The sequence below is a fragment of the Triturus cristatus genome, chromosome 2_2 (assembly GCF_964204655.1).
Source record: "Triturus cristatus chromosome 2_2, aTriCri1.1, whole genome shotgun sequence".
Classification (NCBI taxonomy): domain Eukaryota; kingdom Metazoa; phylum Chordata; class Amphibia; order Caudata; family Salamandridae; genus Triturus; species Triturus cristatus.
Window position 1 is genome coordinate 1,265,046,353 of NC_140582.1, and position 17,546 is coordinate 1,265,063,898.

General features: G+C 46.7%; 1 protein-coding gene across 1 annotated transcript in view; it reads right to left on the reverse strand.

Moving 5' to 3' along the window:
• LOC146863561 (CD5 antigen-like) overlaps positions 1-17,546 on the reverse strand; it is a 1,059,357-nt gene that overhangs the window by 598,365 nt on the left and 443,446 nt on the right. The window lies entirely within an intron of this gene.

Genomic DNA, 17,546 nt, shown 5'->3' on the forward strand with positions numbered 1-17,546 from the left:
CTTTCACTTCTTTAATTAACTAGTCACTATCTATATATTTCAATAAACATCTTGTCAGTCACCTTGCACTCATCCAGTGACTGATTCAGTAGCATGTACTATTCTCTTCACTACGCCAGAATTGAAAATTTAAAAGTTTTACCCAGGCACTGTCCTAGCAGTAGTCTGATGATTTAGTCAGTTTCCAAGTACTCATGTAGTGAACCATGCATTACCACATAGAGGGCTACAAATGTCTATGCAGTATGCATGCAGTCTTCTAACATACTATACACTTGTCTTTAACAGCTTCAATTCCCCAGTCAGTATCCATGTACTTCCAGCAAACATTCTGTCACTCCCCTTGCACTGTTCCAGTGACCCATTCAGCACCATGTACTAATCCATTCACTGCGTCAAAACCCAAACAATTATAAATTAACCCAGGCACTCTTATTGCAATAGTATAATCATTCAGTCAGTACCCAAGTTATAATGGAGTGAGACAGGCCTTTGCACATAGTTTGATTGAAACGTGTTTCCACTATGCATGGAGGCCTCTAACTACCAACACAATTGTCTTTCACACCTTCAATTCCCCAGTCATTATATATACACTCCAGCAAACACCCTGTCACTCCCCTTGCACTTCTCTAGTAACCCATTCAGTACCATGTACTAATCCATTCACTGCTCCAAAACCCAAACACATATAAATTCACCCATGCACTCTCCTTGCAGTACTGTAATCATGCAGTCAGTACCCAAGTACTCATTCAGCGACCCAGGTCTTAGCACATGGACTGCTTCAAACCCCTATCCACTATGCATACAGTCCTCTAACCACTTACATACTTGTGTTTCACACCTTCAATTCCCTAGTCAGTATCCATACAGTCCAGCAAACATCATGTCATTCCCTTTGCACTCCTCTAGTGACCCATTCAGTACCAAGTACTAATCCATTCACTGCGCCAAAAGCCAACCACTTATAAATTCACCCAGGCACTCTCCTTGCTGTACTCTAATCATTCAGTCAGTACCCAAGTACTCATGCAGTGAGCCAGGCTTTAGCACATGGACTGCTTCAAATGCCTATCCACTATGCATGCAGTCCTCTGACCACCTACACACTTGTCTTTCACACCTTCAATTCCCCAGTCAGTATTCATACACTACTAGAAAACACCCTGTTACTCACCCAGTGTGTCTCCTTATAGTACTTTAATCATTCAGTCAGTTAGCATGTAGTCTTTTAGTGAGGTAGGCTTTAGGGCATGAACTGCTTCAAAGTAGTATGCACTATGCATGTAGTGTTTTAACCATCGTCACACTTGTGCTTCAGGGCTATAGTTTCTTTGTCAGTTTTTATATAAAATGTGTTTGTACAGTAATGGAATAGTATAAATTTGAAAGTTATTAATATACATTTATTTGTGATTCTTTTTTACAGATACTGTTTTTCAATGTTAAAATAGAGAAACCATGCTAGAAAAAAAAAGAAAAAGAAAAGAACAGAGACAGGAGGATTATTTGAAGAAACATCAACCACAAGTATTGAATGTACAAGATAATGTGGCTAAAAGGAAAAAATCTTCTGGTAAGATCACTAAGCAATGTATTAAAAATGTTTGTAGCAGAAAACAGAATGTACATAATGCTGGAACTACTGAGAATTCTTCAAGTAAGAAAACAATTCAAAATAAGAGGAAAAGCAAAAAAGCAAATGGTCAGTCAAAGGAGATAAAGTATGGTAAAAGAAGGCAAAATCAATATAAGGAATTACTAGGCCTGGGCGGCAAATTCCGTTCTACTCGCGGAATTTGGGTAATTTCGCGTTCCCCGGAGTTCGCGAAATTGCCCAAAAATCTGCGTTCCGCGACTTCGCGAAATTTTTTGCTTGTTCGCGTTCTCAATATGCGTGTTCGCGAGATATTTCACCCCGAGCACGCAAACAGCGATCGCGAACAGGAAAAAAGTATCGCAAACAAGCAATTCTGCGTGTTCGCGAAATTTCTGCGTGTTCGCTGAGATTTTTTACCGTTTCGCGGAGATTTGCGTAACGCGATTACGCAAATTCCGGCCACCCCTAGGAATTACGCAAAAAAATATTTTAGTAGTGCATAATTTGCTGAAAGATGTGAAGAAATATAAAAAGAGAGTTTTGTTTCATAGTAAAAGAAGAAGCATATTGAAAACATTGTTGAAAAGGCTTTTGAAGTAAAAAGGAAACTGTTTATTTTAGTATTAAACAGAATTCGATCACTAGATAAACCAATCCATGTAATGAAGGTCAAAAGTAGGAGGAAAAGAGTTATTAATAAAAAAAATGTTTGTGATGTTTTTTTGGGAGAATGGAAACACAGTTCCAGTTCAGAGCCTTTTTTTAACGAAGAGAGTTATTCACAGAGCGAAAAATTATTGTATGCAGTTAACACCAGTGGTAGAGGTTATGAGGTTAGCGACGGTTGTCCAATTGAGAAAGAGAAAATGGTTGTAAGAAATGCAGAAGAAGTGATAGCTGATGAAGTTTTAGGGAGGCGTGCTAAAAACCCTTTGTACACTTGGGATTGAGGTAGTATTTGCAGTGTACTACAGGAATCTATCTAAAAAAAGTGTAAAACAAAAGATTAAGCTGCTGCAAGGACTAGACCCTTGCAGAGTGAGAAAACATACTGGTTTGCAAGGTCATTCTCTGGCTTGTCTTTCTAGGAAAGTTTGTCAAAGTGTTTTTCACCATTTAAGAATGCTGGCAGTACATCATACTCAAATGCGGAAGTTAGTGAGAAGGTTGTATTATGCAAAAAGTCCAGCACTAAAGTTAAGTGAGTTGAACAGTGCTCTTTTGCGTGGGTCAGTATCAGATGTGAAGAAGGTTTGTGAGGATATTGAGTTTTGTTACTTTGGTCCTCAGCAAGAGAGTGAAGAAACTGACACATTAGTAGAACAAAATGTTGAAGACAATGTACAACCTGTGATTACAGAAAAATTTGAGGATGAAATCCCAAAGTTTAAGGTAATTCCGGGTGAAAGACCAAATGTTTCTTGTATTTTTTGACGGCGAAGTCACTATAAAAATGAGACTAGGGGTGTCAATCTGTATTTAAAAAGTGAAATAGAAGATAATGATAAGTGGATGGAATTTGCAACTTATTTGTTGGTAGTGGATTGTTTTGATTTGGGATCTGAGCAGCGTATTTGCAAATATTGTTAGAACAAATTAGATGAGAATAAAATGCCTGCTAGAGCTGTTCATAATAATCTAGAGATGGTTTCTATTCCACCAGAGCTGATAGATTTAAAAACGTATGAGTCTATTCTCATACAATGTGTTCACCCGTTTCAGGCTATTGTTCGTATGGAGCCCAAAACAGGTAAATTACCTCCATCAGAGTTGCAAAGAGGATTGAAAGGAAGAGTTGTGTATTTACCATTAGATTTAAGGAATAATATTGAAACTATTGGTGTAGACCATGCAGAAAAGGAACCACTAGTCATTCTAGTTAATGGTGTTCCTACTAAGAATAAGAAAATTTGGCAAGAGTTAGTGGATGTTAGAAAAGTGCAAAAGGCGTCATTGTGTCTGTATCTGTTAAAAAAAAAATAATGAGTACTATAGAAATGTGTTTGTAGGAGAAGAAGAAATAGATTTAGCAGAAGATACTGAAACATTAAGTGGACAAATAGAAAAAGTGGACATGTCCAGATGTGAAGAAATCTATGAACATTACAGTGTACATCCACTTCATTCTAAAGAGGAGATGGGGAATACAATTGAGTTGTTTTAAATGAAAAAAGCAACAGGAAGTCCCATGAGTGTATGGGAAGAGAGCTTGGAAGCTCGTTGTTTCCCGCAGTTGTTTCCAACAGGCGATATGATGAACGTCCTGTGCAGATTCCTGCATCTGAATATTGGACAACCAGATTATATGCAGAAGATCCAAGATTTCGACAATGTATCCCTTATATGTTTCATCTTCTGTTTGAAAGTGACTTGTCTGGACTTTCATATGCAGTAAATCACATTTTAAAAACTGGAATGCATCTTCAAAATGTAACTGCAAAGGATTTTATGGATAAAGTGCATCAGAGAGATGATCATTTAGAATCTCAGTTGACTAATCTGATGGCATGTCAGCGTGGGACTAATGAATATTGGTACCGTCGACATGGAGAACTGAAATGTATGCTACGGAACTTGGAAACTCCTACATGGTTTATTACACTAAGCTGTGCTGAGTATGCTTGGGATGATTTACTTGAATTTCTTCGAGCGGCAAATTCCAATATAAAAAATATTGAATACAAGACACCTGGAGAATTGTGCTCTTTGGATCCTGTCAATATATGCAGATATTTCAATCATAGATTTGAAGCTATGATGTCTTTCATCTGCAATAAAAATAATCCTCCTCTTGGAGAAGTTGTGGATTTCTTTTGGAGAAAGGAGTATCAAGCAAGAAGTGCTCCTCATATACATATGTTGTTATGGATCAAGGACACCCCCAAATTTGGAACAGATTCAGATGAAAATGTTTTGTCTTTCATTGAAGATTATGCCACATGTGCTGTACCCAACAGCAGAGAAGATAAAAACTTAAAACAACAAGTCTTACGATTCCAAAGCCACAGGTGTGGAAAATACTGTCGACGAAAGTACAAGTCAAAGGATAAGTTCTATACCAAATGTCGTTTTGGATTTCCACGTCCTGTATTATCCAAAGGAAATGTAAACAATTTTATGTCAGCTATGCGACATACCATCACAAGAGAGTCTCCGAAAAACACCTACAACTTAAGAAGAAGCGAAGAATCGAAATACATAAATTACTACAATCCAGTAATTTTATCCATGTGGAACGCTAACATGGATATTCAGTATGTTGCGGACAATTCCATTGCTGTTGCTCGATATGTAACGTCTTACATTACTAAATCAGAAAAGACTGACTCGTGGTACCCCTACGTCACCACTACAATGGTGGTACGGACCGTCCACACCCAATGAATGTGGGGGTACGGTCCGTATCAGCTGTACCCCTACGGCACCAGTACATTTTTGATACAAGGCGTACACACGCCACGAATGTTGGATTACGGCCTGGTGCAGCGTATAACCAGTATATAGGGGTGTGTGTATGCCCAGGACAGCAGTGTACTGCACCCAGGGTGCGAGTGGGTGGGTGGGTGGCTGCCTAGGATTCCCAGCACCCGACAGACATGTGAGGGGTGGGTGCCTATCACTACCAGCAGTGGACAGAGACATGTGAGGGGTGGGTGCCTATCACTCCCAGCGTGGACACAGACATGGGGGTGGGTGCCTATCACTACCAGCAGTGGACAGAGACATGTGAGGGGTGGGTGCCTATCACTCCCAGCAGTGGACAGAGACATGGGGGTGGGTGCATATCACTCCCAGCAGTGGACAGAGACATGGGGGTGGGTGCATCATTTTCAGATGACCACAACTCCATGGGTGCATGTACGCATCCCTAATTTTCATCTATGTTGATAGTGCCATAACAACACATCACTGACAGCAGTGTCCCACTGCCATGAGGATGTATGTCTTTCCCCCACTGCATGACACACCCTATGTGGGTGTGAGGACTAATGACACATGCATACCCACCCCTGGCAGACGCAGCACAATACACACACTGAGATCATGCCACAAGACTGAATAGTCATTTCAATGCCTACTAAACTAAGAGAGCCAAAGGGAACACACACTGTCACGCACATCCCAGGACTGATAATAATGTACAGGTGCTGGGACAGCCACCAAGATGTTGTCTCTCATGGAAGGAATAGGGTGGAGTTCCCACAGATACAATGCCCACAATTGTGAGTCAGGTGCCAAAATACCCTGCAGAACAAGTACCATATGTGTGCTAGGCTGGGATTACACACATGCATAGTGCTGAAAAGGGAGAATTTTGCCATTAAGGCATTACTATATACTCAATACAAAAGTACAGTGACTAGCAAGGATGGCACAGACGATGCAGCCGGAGACATTGCTGAGCAGGCATGGCCATAGTTGAAGGGATCCGTCACCAACAAAGGAAATGTAGACACAGGTCAGCACAACAAATGTGCAACTCCCTGCAGGGAAGATGTCAGGTGCCACAGAGGAAGGAACACTCGTTGGGACAATGTCTCCAAACAGAAATAACACACACGACCAAAGATTCTTTGCAGAGACCTGGTGATGGCACGCAGATACCATGGTCGAACCCATGAGCATCAGACTACAAGATTTCCCTGAAACCTAACACATTACCACAACCCCAACTCCTGTGGCATCAGCACCAACATCAATACCTGAAATGCAATAGTGTTCAAAGTAAAAAGAAAATGCTTTATTCAGCATTTAATGAAAAATTATTAAAGGACACTATTTACAAAGGCCAATGGCCAGTCCAGATTAGAAGTCCTTGGGGCGGACACATGGCCGTCTCCCCTAGCTTGCCTGCACACTTGAACCCTCAGGTACGTTGACCGGGGAGGGGGCATCATGTGGGGAAGTACCATGCACCGCAGGGACAGGAGGTGTAAGGGTAGGTGTGGTGGGTGCAGGGCTGGACCATTCGTGGAGTCCCTCGCCCTCTTGTGGGGTGGTGAGTCAGTGGGGCTGAGGGCCAGCACAGACATGGAGCCCTCCTTGTCTGACTGTGTGGCAGGGGAGTCAAGGGGAGTGGTTTTGGAGGTCCTGGGTTGTGAGGCATGCAGACTCTTACTGTGGCTGCGTGTCTGTCTGTGTGCCCCAGACCTAGTGGGTGTGCCTTTCTCCCCCTGAGTGTGCGTGCGAGGAGGTGTGTGCTTGCCCTTAGGTGGTGGTGTGCTGCCTGTGTCTGGTGGGGTGCGTGCTTGGGAATGTCTGGGTGTGCATGGGACAGGTATGGCAGTGGGAATTGTGGATGGGGCTGGGGTAGGGGGGGACGAAGCGCTGCAGGAGACCCACTGCTGCCGTCAGTGAAGAGTCCATGGACCGCAGCAACATCCGTTGGTCAGACATCGCTGACGACATGCCCTCTATGAACGACACCATCTGTGTCAGCAGTCTGGTGTGGCCATGGAGGACATTCAGCATCGATGTGTGACCAACCTGCAACTGCCGCTGAATGTCCACAGACTTTGCAGTGAGCGCAGCAGGGGCGACAGGGGCAGGGGGTGCGGTGCCTGGCACGAAGGAGACATGGTGGTGCCCTGCACGGACAGAAGGGACCGGAGCAACTGGGAGGGTGGTGATGGGAATGGAGGAGGCGGGGACAGATGTCGTGCTGCTGCCAGGTGTTGTAGCAGCCTCCGCCTCCTCGATGGGGTCAGCCTCGGACCCGTCTGCGTCGTAGTTGGTGTCGCCACCAGACAGGTCCTCTGGCTGACTCCCCTCGCTCTTGGTGCCACTTGCTCCCGCAGACTCGCCAGCAGTGGTGGCACCGGTGCTGGATCCCTCCTCCAGGTCCATGCAGGTGTCTCCCTTGGTTTCCTCCGATGATGCTGTGGGCAAGGAGAAGATACAGAAAACAGTCAGTCACCTGCATACATCTGACACATGAGTACAAACAAAATAGGTCACAGTGCATATAAGGCAATGCATCAGGACTAACATCTAGATTACTCCGCACATATGTAAGCCCTGTACTCCCCAGTTGGTTGACCCACCATGCCACTTGGAAACAAGGAAAAATAGAACACACCAGCAAAAAGATTTAATGACAAATATACTGAGAAGCTAGTGTCTGGGACCAGGTGAGCACAGTAATACTATGAAGTCATGCCACCTCTTGTTTACTGGGAAAGAAACATTATTGGTGCAGCCAAGGCCAAATAACAGACCTCAATGCTAAAGGTGTCCCCACACTCAGAGACCTGTAAGTACTTTGGAAACCCAAACGACATACATTTAGATCCCTTGGGAATCACACCACTTTACACAATCGACATGTTCAGAATGTGTGAATGTGCCACTTTGTGAACAGAACACACATGTGCCTGTAGGAAAGAAGTCTCACAAGGAGGTGCATACAAAACTACATTTACACAGTCATTGTATGAGCTGCCAGCCTAGCCACTGTTAGAAAGAAATGGTGTTTCTGAAAGTACATATTCATGGGACCACGGTGGCATGGATGACTTGACACTCGTAAGTTGGTATCACCAACAACCCAGGACCTACCCAATTTCCAACACACTGTGGGAACATGGAAATATATAATCTGAAAAAAGTCTTCTTCCAACTGTGCCTTTCTTTAAAATGTGCCAGCGTGTTCCCTGAAAGTGTAAAGGTGGTTTCTTGTGCACTTCCTTGGGAGACATCTGTCATGCAGGCACATTATTGTCCTGCACAACACAACATAAAAATCAAGCATTTAAAACATGAAGACATGTTGACAAGTGTAGTGAGTGCCACGGTACAATACTTCTTGACTAACAACTTGAATTACACTTGTCACATGGCCATCCGTACCATGGTGACAAAGTTGCCGACACATCTGACCCACTGCCTGTCATGTGGAGTGGCACACATGTCCAAACACAGGACAATGCATAAGCTAATGTGCCTGCAATTGTATAGGAAAAAGGCATACCTGCACTGAGGAGACACCCTCATGGCAAGCCTGAATGTCCACACAGATGTCAGCCCAAAAGACAAAACTATGTAGCATCTGGAACACACACTGGTGCCAAGAATGTATGAGCAGGAATCGTGTATTTAAACTATTGACACATGCTGCAAAGCACAAACATTGAAACCTGCACAACATGACTGGGTCACTGCATGTTGAGGCTCTGTCCAGCCAATTATCACACACAGGCCAGACCTGGCAAGGAGACATAAGGTTTGGCCATGTAGGCCTCGCCCACACAAACCCCCCACACCTGAGACAAGGTGATTGAGACAGATCAAGAAGTGACACCTATTAATCAGGGTTTACCAAAATGTGCAGCAAGAATTCCAAAATGTACTCCACATCACCTCGTGAGGATGCCAACACATATTTGTGACGAACAACCATCAACAGATAGTTGTGAATAGACACACAGGCACTGCCCAGTGTGAGTATGCACAAGCCAAACGGGGTCTCTCTGTCCAGTGGACACATGTAGCACACTTTAGATAAATACAAATGAGGCCAGGAAACAATGCCACAGAGGCCAACCTATGCTGAACAGTGTTGGATGACACACATGATTACGAGGCAAGGGTGTCTCAGGGGCCTGTAGTGGGCACACTGCTCCATGGTCCTGGAATTATCTGACTGTAACATGAGCAACCGTCCTGGCACCGTGCACATCTCCCACTCATGCACATCATGTCTGAGGCCACAACATCGCTCATGCATGCTGCAAGTGTTTTCATTTGAAAACTCACACTCCTATGTTGAGACTCAGCATCAGTGCCAACAAATATGGACCCCCAAATGACTGAACAGGACAGGACACAGGCAAGGTACCAACACATGTCAAAGACCCCCCCATGATGCAGAGAGCAATGTGCACTTGGATTAACTGGCAGCCTAGATGACCATGTCCAATAGTGATTACACACAGACCAGGGAACACATGTCAAGGAGGGGAAGGGAGGGAGGGATAAGAGCACCGGTTGACTTTGGGGAACAGGATATGCACTGCACATATAAACCCTGGCAGTGTATCCAGGCGACAGAGCACTTGCAAAAGCTGGTGACACACAACAAACACACATGTACCTACCCCCTCCTTGCTGCTGTCTCTCCTGAAACTGCCTATCCAGGTCAAGGAAGACCACCGCCAGGACACGCATCATCTGGTGGGTCAGGCGTCGGCGCCCGCCGTGGGGACGTGGAGGTGAGAGCTCTAGCTGGACCCGGGCGATCCTCCAGGTCCAGCAGCGGATGTCCTGCCAGCGTTTTCTCACTTGGGCTAGGCGCCGACTGCGACCCTCCACCGATATCATGGCCCTGACGGCCCGCTTCCATATCTTCCCCTTCTCGTAGGCAGTTACCTGTGAGGATGACAAAGTGAGACAACATCACTACACCTGCTCCATGTCACAGAGACACACATTTGAACATCTTTGATATGTTGAACAGGGCATAGTATGCTGCCAACGAATAGCACCTTTGTCATAGGGACATTAGCCTCTGTGGAAGCCCCAATGCACTACATGGCATTGAAAGTACACAGGTGGCATGAGGGGTGCGCCACACTCCCTGCTCATGGCACACACTGTGCATCACAAGCAACACCAGGCTGATGGACAGCACCTCAAAGCAGTCACATGCCCCAGGCCACTGACGCAACCTCAGCAGAGTACACAGACACACACAGGCACAGATCAATCACCTGCCATTGGCAACAGCGGATCCAAACCTCACTCTGCACATGTGCCACTTGCCTGTGGGGTGTCACAGGTGTGGGGCTAGCTCAGCAAGTCAGACACACAGCATGGCTTACTTCTCATATCAGATGGGTAGAGCTGTTGCCTCCTCCATGCAGCTGTGGTGCAACACTCCACATAGACACTCACCCACATGACAAGAACCATTCACACACATCAATGTCCAGGGGGCGTACACATCACTTGGACACTCTCACCACAGCTCCACTCAACTCACACACATCTGTGGGTACAGTCACCTGTCACACCGGGGGGCTAACTGAATCACCTCAGGACTATAGAACAAAAATGCCCCAAAGGATTAGCCAGGCTGAATGTGTCATGCACTATGCAGTGAATGTCACAGTAAGCACAATGCAAGTGAGGAGTGCACGCATGAACTACATCATGCTCTGCATGAGAGACATAAGCCATTCCCCCCCGGGACCCACTCTAAACAATATTGCATGTCTGTCACACCTGGACACAATGCCAGAAGTGACAGTCACAAAAAAGGTGCACAGTCAAAGGTAATGGATTCAGCACTCACCTGCTCCCCTGGTCTCCCATACAGGCTGGGGTACTGTGGGAGGATGACATCAACCAATGCCTCATTCTCCTCATGGGTGAAAGGCTGGGCCCTCTCCACAGACCTTGACATGGTGCCAGAGGAAGCAAAGACAGCAGTAGTGGTGTTGACAGAAAGGTTGTGCAGGCAAGTGCCCTCTCATGGGTTCTGCCTGACTTATATCTGCCTTGCTGGGGTCTTTCATTTACAGGAGTACAGAGTGATTGGTCAGACTCATTTGCATCCTACGTTTCCTCCAATCCCTTTAAACATACACCAGTGACAGCATTTGCATGGTTCAAATTAGCAGCATCATGTCAAGTCAACAATCACTTTGCAACATTGTATTTTGTGGCCAACTGACTTTTCAAGGCCACCTGATGGAACAATTTGTACAGAAAACTCGGTATCCATGACAACCAGCATGCATTTAAGGCCTAAAACTTGTCCCTTATGTGTCCCCTATGTAATTTTCAAATCCACACAGAGGTACGGTGTGTTTCACACATACGCGTATGTGTACGCACTAGTTGTACACGTACGTGTACTGAGGTAGTACACGTACGTGTACTACCAGTGCCTACACGTACGTGTACACATAAGCGTAGGCACTGTACACGTACGTGTACTACCTCAGTACACGTACGTGTACTCACTAGTTGTACATGCTACACGTACGTGGACACATACGTATAGGCACTGGTAGTACACGTACATGTACTGAGGTATTACATGTACGTGTACTACCAGTGCCTACACGTACGTGTACTGAGGTAGTACACGTACGTGTACAACCAGTGCCTACACTTACGTGTACACGTATGTGTGGGCACTGGTAGTACACGTACGTGTACTACCTCAGTACATGTACGTGTAGGCGTAGTACAAGTATGTGTAGGCACTCGTAGTACACGTACGTGTACTACCTCAGTGCACGTATGTGTACAACTAGTGCGTACACGTACGTGTACACGTACGTGTACTGAGGTTGTACACGTACATGTACTACCAGTGCCTACAGATACGTGTACTGAGGTAGTACACGTACGTGTACTGCCAGTGCCTACACGTACGTGTACTACCTCAGTACATGTACATGTACAACTAGTGCGTACACGTATGTGTACATGTACATGTACTGAGGTAGTACACGTGTACTACCAGAGCCTACACGTATGTGTACTGAGGTAGTACACGTACGTGTACTACCAGTGCCTATGCGTACGCGTACATGTACGTGTAGGCACTGGTAGTACACGTATGTGTGCTACCTCAGTGCACTTACGCGTAGGCACTGGTAGTACACATACGTATGTGTACTACCTCAGTACACGTACATGTACGCACCAGTTGTACACGTACGTGTACTGAGTTAGTACACGTACGTGTACTACCAGTGCCTACACGTACGTGGACTGAGGTAGTACACGTGCGTGTACTACCAGTGCCTATACGTACATGTACACGTACGTGTAGGCACTGGTAGTACCTCAGTAAACGTATGTGTAGGCACTCTTAGTACACGTACGTGTACTACCTCAGTACATGTACATGTACAACTAGTGCGTACACGTACGTGTACACGTACGTGTACTGAGGTAGTACACGTATGTGTACTACCAGTGCCTACAAGTACGCGTAGACACTGGTAGTACACGTACGTGTACTACCTCAGTACACGTACGTGTAGGCACTGGTAGTACACGTTCGTGTACTACCTCAGTACACATACGTGTACACGTACGTGTACGCACTAGTTGTGCATGTACGTGTACTGAGGTAGTACACGTACATGTAGGCACTGGTAGTACACGTACGTGTACTACCTCAGTACACGTACGCGTAGGCACTGGTAGTACACATATGTGTACTACCTCAGTACACGTACGTGTACAACTAGTGCCTACACGTGTACACACTAGTTGTACACGTACGTGTACGTACTAGTTGTACACGTACGTTTACTGAGGTAGTACACGTACGTGTACTACCAGTGCCTACATGTACGTGTACACGTACGTGTAGGCACTGATAGTACACGTACGTGTACTGAGGTAGTACACGTACGTGTACTACCAGTGCCTACGCGTACGTGTACACGTACGTGTACGCACTAGTTGTACACGTACGTGTACTGAGGTAGTACACATACGTGTACTACCAGTGCCTACACGTACGTGTACTACCAGTGCCTACGCATACGTGTACACGTACGTATACGCACTAGTTGTACACGTACATGTACTAAGGCAGTACACATACGTGTGTACGGCCCGTAACATGCGTGCTCCTACAGCACCACTACTATAGTGATACGGACCGTACACACGCCCTCAGAGCATGTGTATGGTGCGTTTCACACGCTTACACTGGTGATAGGGGGTGCACACGTAATCAATGGAGGTCTCAGACTCACACAAGGCTGTACATCAAGTCATTGTCATTGCAGTCCTCCATGTGCAGGGCCTAGGTGTGTTAGGCAGTGATATTGCACATGTCTCCTCATGTTTTAGCACAATAGATGTGTGATGACCTGTGCACACATGTCATGTGTGATGGGGCACTATGTGGCACACTTCCCCTTCACACTTTGCACATGTGTGCATGTAGTACAAATGTGTCAAGCATATCATCACTGGTATGGCACAGTCACCAACACCCGCAAATGTCCCCTGATGCCAGGGACAGGGACACTGATAACTGACATTTAACGACCAGCGTGCCACGATGTGACTATGTCATGTGTTCCCATGAGCTGGCTGTTGGTGTCCGGGCAACTGCATCTGCTGTTGCTACATGCAACATGTGACAGTGTGTAGATGGGCATGGCACACATCTACGCACACCATGCCACATGTGGAATCCCACGTAACGTGTGTCTGTATGCATCGAACATGGTATTTCGACATGAGGACATATCTGCGTTGTCTCAATGTCTGTGTTTTCAGTTTTCACGTGTACCCCTTCATCGCAATGTGTGTGATCTGTACATTTGACCTTCCATGTGACCTGTGCGTCTAGCTTGCCGTCAGCTGTCTGTATGAGATGACATCCTTCAAATGCAGATATGTGGATGTATGTCACTCCTGTGATGTCTCTGGCTGTTCACTTACACTGTCCCACAGCTCGTTTCAGGGCATGTCATGTAGACTTGAGAATCAACGGGTGTAGCTGGCTTTTCGTAGGAGTATCACCTGGCTGGCATACGTGTCCTGGATGTATTGCACAGACCAGACTCTGTATTTAGCAGATGTGTATTAGCAGTTGAGCATGTGCTCAGTTCATTGACATTGATGTTGTTATGTTCTCACTCTTCATTATTCATTCCAATTTTCTGCAGGGCACCGCCTCTCCCCCGACCAATGCCAGACTTGGGTGCCGTGAGGGAACATGACTGCATAAGACGTTACCAATTCTCTCAACAGTTGATTGAGGACTTGACCGCCAAGCTGGAACCACACCTCCAACCGCGACACAGGTATCCTACTGCGCTGACCCCCAAGATGAAGGTGATGGCAGCCCTACATTTTTTTGCCACTGGTACGTTTCAATTCACCATAGCTGATGTTGGTGGCATGTCTCAGACGATGTTCAGCCGTGTCCTGCATGATGTTTTAGAAGCCATGTTGGAGCACCTGGATGAATTCATCCATTTTCCGACTCCTGAGCAGTTGACAGGTGTCAAGGGTGATTTCTATGCCCTGGGAGGGATGCCCCATGTAATTGGGTCCATTGATGGGACACATGTGGCTTTGGTACCACCACAGGCACAGGAGGTAGCCTATCGCAACCGTAAACATTACCACTCCATTAATGCCCTTGTGGTGTGTCTTGCTAACATGCTGATTTCCCATGTCTGTGCACGTTTTCCAGGATCAGCACACGATGCCTACATCATGAGGCGTAGCAGGGTGCCACAAATGATGCTGCAGCTGCATAACGAACGAGCATGTCTTGTTGGTGGGTATACTCTGTTTGTCCTGTGTTTAGAGGTATCTTTGGATCTTACGGCATCTCCTGACCCACTTCTTTACATGATGTTTCCATGTAGGGGACTCTGGCTATCCCAACATGCCATGGCAGATGACGCCTCTCCGCAACCCAAGAACAGCTGCAGATCACCGGTACAACGATGCACATGGGCAGACCAGGCGAGTGATTGAGAGGACGTTTGGCCTGATGAAGAGCCGATTCCGGTGCCTTCACAAGACAGGCGGGTCCCTCCCATATGCACCGGCGAAGGTCTGCAAAATCTTCCTCGTGTGCTGCATGCTGCACAACATGGCAGTGGAGAAGGCAGTGCCACTCATCCTGGATCTGGATGAGCAGGAACATCCACCCATGGAGGATGAAGGGCTTGGTCACGAGGCAAGTGAGGAGGAGGAGGAGGAGGAGAACATCCGGAGTCAGCTCATACTCAACTTCTTCTCATGATGGTGAGTCACTGGGTCGGAGTGTGCACGCTTGGAGCCTTGTGTGGCAGGTGTTGCAATGTGTGTGTCCAGCTGACTGTATGCTAAGTGACTTAGAGGTGTGTTCTGATGTGTCACTCGAGGAATGATGTCATTCCACACATCTTAGCTGAGACACTACATTTTGATTTTGCATGGTAACAACATTATTCATGTAGAGTAAATGACCATGTATGCGGATAACAATCTTTTCGCAGACTTCTTGTGTGTCTGTCATCCCCAGGGTCTTGAGCATGTTGTCTGCTCGTGTCATCGTTGGCCTCCTGCTATTCCTCATGAGTATTGCAACCTATGCTGAATCAGCATTCCATGCACGGACATGTTGAAAATACATTTTGGGTAAGGATTGCAGCAAGGCATTTTGGGGGTGGTACGTGTTTGGAATGTGTGGGGACTGCTCCTGTGCATGTTGTGCTACCATGCATACATGTCGACTCACTATGGGGCACATGACATGTAGCATGACTCCCATGAATTGATAGTCACCCTTCGTGACAGTCATCTGTAATGGTATGTGGATTCTGATGAAGGCATCAATGTGTGTAAAAATGTCCATCCAACAATCAACTGCCTGCTCTCAGGCATACCCTAAGCGCACACATGACACATTTACATGCTGAGTGTGCTACTCCAACTGCCTACACAGCACTGCCCCGCCTTCCAGGCCCTGTCACACCAACCAGGTCATGTCCCTCATACTCCGCACCGGCTCCGTACACCAGCAATGCCATGGGAGTGGGACTGAAGCCTTCAGCATGTAGTATAGTGGCGTCATCTGGCACATGGCCTAGGGGTCATCTCTCAGCGTGTCAATCTTCAATGTGTCCCGGACCCCCCTCTCCACCAACACATGCACACAGAACCTCATCATCACCTCGTATGCCATTGACAGCCAGGTGCTCCTCACCCTCACCAAAGATGCAGCCATTGCCAGTTCCAACATTCAAGGAGGCATGAGGTCCATTGATGAATGGCTGAACATCAGCCACCTGAGGCTGGACTTGTACAGGACTGAGGTAATCATCTGAGGATTGTCCCCTCGCAGCTGGGTCACCTCCTTGTGTCCCACCCGCCAGGGCCCTGCACAAGCACCCAGTGGCCACGCACACAAGATGGTGTGCATCATGGATTCGACGCTCACATTTGCCATGCAAATCACCAGCATCTGTACCTCATGCTGCAACAGCCTCTGCATGATGCACATGATCCACAGATAGATCCACTCCAAGGAAAGACAGACCATCCCCCAGGTCCACAACAACAGCCGTGTCAACGACTGCCCCGCCCTCTACAGAGCAAGTACATCCAAACTCCCGGGAAACTTGTCCACATCCAGGGTGCATCTGCACACCTCAGCTTCAACATCCCGCGCCCCAGCCACATCACCGTCCACCAGAGATAGCTGCAATGGATCACTGTCTGCTGTAGGATGCCTTTCAGACTCCTCACCCACACTCAGGAGGCAGGCCACAACCCCAGACCCCAAACCAACCTTGTCCGTCTGTCATCCGAGACCCCGTTGTGCCAACTCCGTCCATCCAACCTTGCCCTGGCCACCATTCTTCACATCCACCGTACTCCAGCATGTAGGACATAGTTCTCCCACCTGGCAAAACATACCTGCTACTCCCTCCATGGCAACATCCACATGAGCCATGACCTCTACGCCTTCATGATACTCTTCCAAATTGGTCTGTCCGCACAGTATTGCAAGTCCCCCCTCAGCAGCTTGAGGCCATCACGGGTGAGTATTGTGCTCCATGTCTGTATTGTATGATACATTGTGACCCATGTGTGTCCTGTACCAGACTCAGATCCCAGGGTATGGATGGCTGGAGTTAGTTCAACACTCAGGCATAGTTTTACATTTCCCCACACGTAGGTTGTGTACTCATGCAAAATGACTGCAACATCAAATTAAAGAAATTAAGATTTATTCTTGGTGGGGGGCGTGTTTAGTGTGGACAAATAGGTGCTATACAGTGTGCATGGAATCCAAAGTTCACAGGGGGAGATGGGATCCTTGTCATTTGGAGTCATCAGAGTCCAGACCACAGTGTTGGTCATCATTGGTCAGACTGTGACCAGCAAGTCCATGTGGCAGAGAATGTCATTGGATGAGGTGCTGCTGTTGCGCATGAGGGCCAGGTGCCAGGCCAGG